This window comes from Alligator sinensis, unplaced genomic scaffold (assembly GCF_000455745.1).
Source record: "Alligator sinensis unplaced genomic scaffold, ASM45574v1 scaffold984_1, whole genome shotgun sequence".
In the NCBI taxonomy this organism is placed as follows: domain Eukaryota; kingdom Metazoa; phylum Chordata; order Crocodylia; family Alligatoridae; genus Alligator; species Alligator sinensis.
The window spans coordinates 89,086-92,925 of record NW_005842204.1 but is presented as its reverse complement, the minus strand read 5'-3'; the positions used below and the strand labels follow the sequence as shown (position 1 = coordinate 92,925).

Genomic DNA, 3,840 nt, shown 5'->3' with positions numbered 1-3,840 from the left:
CAGGGCTCGGTCCTCGGGCTGTACTATTCAACATCTTCATCAGTAACTTGGACGAGGAGGTGAAAAGCACCTTGTTCAAGTTCGTGGATGATGCCAAGATGTGAGGAGAGGTGGGCATGCTAGAAGGGAGGGACAGGATACAACTAGATCTGGACAGATTACAGGGGTGGGCAGATGAGAACAGGGTGGGTTTCAATACTGACAAGTGCAAGGTGCTGCACCTGGGGAGGAAGAACCAGCAGCAGACCTACAAGCTAGGGAACTCCCTTCTCATCAGTGCAGAGGCAGAAAAGGATCTTGGAGTCATTATTGATGTCGGCCCATGTTCATTTTGGCAGTGTGGGGATGCAGTCAGGAAGGCCAACCGTACCTTGTTATGCATCCACAGATGCATCACGAGCAGGTCCAAGGAGGTGATCCTCCCCCTCTATGTGACACTAGTCAGGCCACAGTTGGAGTACTGCATCCAGTTCTGATTGCTGCACTTCAGGAGGGATGTGGACAGCATCGAGAGGGTCCAGAGGAGGGCCACTCGCATGATCAGGGGGCAGCAGGGCAGGCCCTATGAGGAGAGGCTACGAGACCTGAACCTGTTCAGCCTCCAAAAGAGAAGGCTGAGAGGGGATCTGGTGGCCTTCTATAAACTTACCAGGGAGGACCAGCGGGGAATGGGAGAGGCCCTGTTCCCCTGAGCACTACCTGGAGTAACTAGGAATAACAGCCACAAGTTGATTGAGAGTAGGTTCAGGCTAGACATCAGGAGGTGCTACTTCAGTCAGGGCAGCCAGGATCTGGAACCAACTTCCAAGGGAATGGGTGCTGGCTCCTACCCTGGGGGTCTTCAAAGGAGGCTAGATAATCACCTAGCTGGGGTCATTTGACCCCAGCCCTGTTTCCTGCCATGGCAGGGGTTCGGACTTGATGATCTGCTCAGGTCCCTTCTGACCCTACCGACTATGAACTATGATTGAGCCCTATATTTGCAATAGCCTCTGGGATTCCATATGCTGCCTCTCTACTCCATAGGACCCACCTTAAGGTCAAATTTAGCCTTAGTGCTGTTCCACTGACTTCTGGGCTAAGTATAGACAGTCAAGCAGCCTATGGCAAAATCAGTTCAATCTTCAGAAGTTTGTCTAAGCTGCACAGATTGAACTGATACCAAACTGAACTGATATTCAATTTTCAATTGGGAAAGGCAGGCAGAAGCCTGCACTGATCCAGGCCAAAAGCCAGGAGGTGCTAGAGCACTCCTTCCAGCCTTTCCCCATGGGAGGAAAGAGCCTCTGTTCCTGTGCTGGCCCCCTGAGCCAGGTGTCTGGCCACATGGGGACCACCATGCTTCCCCCCAGGCCAGCCTAGCATGCCCCTAGCCCTGGTCTACCCCGCTGCAGGGGCAGGTAGTTCTTCCCCTGGAGGGCTGGGCCAGCATGAGTCACTGATGCACAGAGTAGAGGGGGAAAGGAGCCCCTTTTCCTAAGGCTGAGCCCCTAGCCTGGCATCTGCCCACATGTGGGGGAGAGCCATGCTGCAGATCTCCAGGACCCTGGTGTGGCCAGGGGCAGGGGGTAATTCCTCTGATGTGGCTGGGCTGGAGGAGGAAGTCATTGATGCATGGGCAGGGAGGAGGGGGGAAAGAGGCTAGCCCCCTCCCTGGTCTTGACCCCCTGAGTTGGGGTCTTCCCAGCTGGGGGGGAGGGGTAGGCCTAAGAGGGAGTGGAGGAGGTGGGGTCCCCCCCTACCTGGTGCAATCCCCCAGGGCAGCCAGGTGCATCTTGCTGGCTGCTGCTGGTGCTGGGCTCCGGTGGGATGCACAAGGCAGCCTGGGGAGCTTCTGTTGGTTGGCAGAGCTCAATCTTTCCCTGTTCCTTTCCCTGATGCTTGGTGCAAATTCTCTGGGCCACCTGGCATGTCTTGCCAGCTGCTGGTGGTGCCAGGCTCTGGTGGGATGTACTGGGTGGCCTGGGGGGCTTGAGCTGGGTGGTGGGAATGGGAGCACTCCACAGAGGGCAGAATGGGGCCCAGTCCACTGGTGCAAGACTCCCAGGATGCCCTGTGTGTCCCACCACTGCACAGCAGCTGGCAAGATGTCTGGGTGGCCCCAGTGGCTTGTGCTGGGCAGTGGGTCTTGATTCTTCTTTCTATGGAGCCAGCCAGCCTGGGAAGGCCCAGCCATGCACAGGTGAAGGTGGGGGGACACCTGAATAAATGCAGCACTGCCTTACTAAACATGGCCTAATTGGCCTACCTCCCCTCGCTGCATTTTCCAGAAAAGGGGGATTGACTCTTCAGCATGATGTAGAGCTTGGGGACTGCTCACCTGGCAGGCGTCAGCTCCAATGCAGCACAGCTGTGTCAGAGCTGAGCAGGGATTTAACCCTTGTCTGCTGGAGCTCAAGGAAAGCCCCCTCATCTGGAAATGGACTATTGGTAAAAGTTTATTCAGGGTTGGAGCCATAATTTCTGGGGGTGTAAGTTGGCATTGTGTCATTTGCATGATGATGGCAGTTCGAGGTGCCAGTCGTGCACTGCGGGGGCTCTCCACCTACACATAATATAAAAACAATCCCTGCACTGAAGAGTTAATAATCTAATTGGACAAGACAGGTGAGGGAAGGGGGGTGGGGGGGGGATGAAGTGTGAGGTGCCCTGTTCCCAGGTGCAGTTAGTGGCTGAACCTGCAACACAAACAGGCTCTTCTCTTGTGTCTTCCTGGACAATGCTCTGTCCCCTAGACAGGCTCCCGCTCAGCACGGGGGCTTTGAAAGTTTCTCCTCAGAAGACCTGATCCTTGGATTTCTAACTGCCTCACAGGTAACTTGGTTTCTGGATAACAGACTTGTCCCAATTCAAGTCTGTTAATTTAGTATTTGGGTTAATATCCACGAGCTCCACTTTGTTTTGCTTCTGCTCATTCTGTGGGCACGGTGTCTTAGTTAACAGTGTGTATTTGTGCACCTGCTAAAATGTGTCTGTATTTAGGGTTGTGATCAGAAGTGAAGGGTTTTTTTTTTCCACTTACTGGCCAGGAGCACTAGTCTGCGAGCTTAGTCACAGGTCATGCCTGTCCCCCCACCTCTCTCTCCTGAGGGATGAAAGATGACTGTGTCTGCAGATGCACATGACTTCTGAGAAGAGGCTGAGTGAACTGGGCGTATTTGGTCAGCAGAACAGAAGACTGAGGGAGGATTTTATAGCAGCCTTCAGCTCCCTGCAGGGTGGTTGGAAAGAGGATGGAGCTGGACTGTCCTCAGTGGTGGCAGAGGAGACAACAAGGAGCAATGGGCTCCAGCTGCAGCGAGGGAAGTTGAGGTTAGATATTGGGAATAATTTTCCCACTAGAAGGGTAATAAAGCACTGGGGCAGGTTACCCAGAAAGTATCTCCATCCTTGGAGGTTTTCAAGACCCATCTGGACAAAGCTTTGGCTGGGATGATGTAGTTGGGGCTGGCCCTGCTTTGAGCAGGGGGTTGGACTAGAGGTGACCTCCTGACGTCCCTTCCAACCCTCATTTTCTATGATAACTGGATTGCATACGTGCTCACTGGTGGAGGGCTGTAACTTTTACATGAGAGATTCTCTTCTACCTCCCATCCCAAATGTGATTTATGGAAAACTGTGCCTAGCAAACATCTTCAGCTTGTAAGGCTTGATTTGATTTATAATTGTCTGCCTAAATATGAAGCCCAGCTTGGAGGCCTGAGACCAGGATAGGGAGGCTTTGTTTCCTCTCCCCCCTGGGAATCAGTGACTTGCGCTAGCCCAGCCATGGAAGGGGGGATGGTACGGGGATGGGGGACCCCAGCAGTTGCGCAGACTGGGGGGTGGGGGACAGAAACA

General features: G+C 53.7%; 1 long non-coding RNA gene across 1 annotated transcript in view; it reads left to right on the top strand.

Moving 5' to 3' along the window:
* Positions 1-2,783: 2,783 nt before the first annotated feature.
* LOC112550782 overlaps positions 2,784-3,840 on the top strand; it is a 13,067-nt gene continuing 12,010 nt past the window's right edge. Inside the window, exon 1 of the long non-coding RNA XR_003094781.1 lies at positions 2,784-2,814. This is a non-coding gene — a long non-coding RNA (uncharacterized LOC112550782). The remainder of the gene's footprint in view (positions 2,815-3,840) is intronic.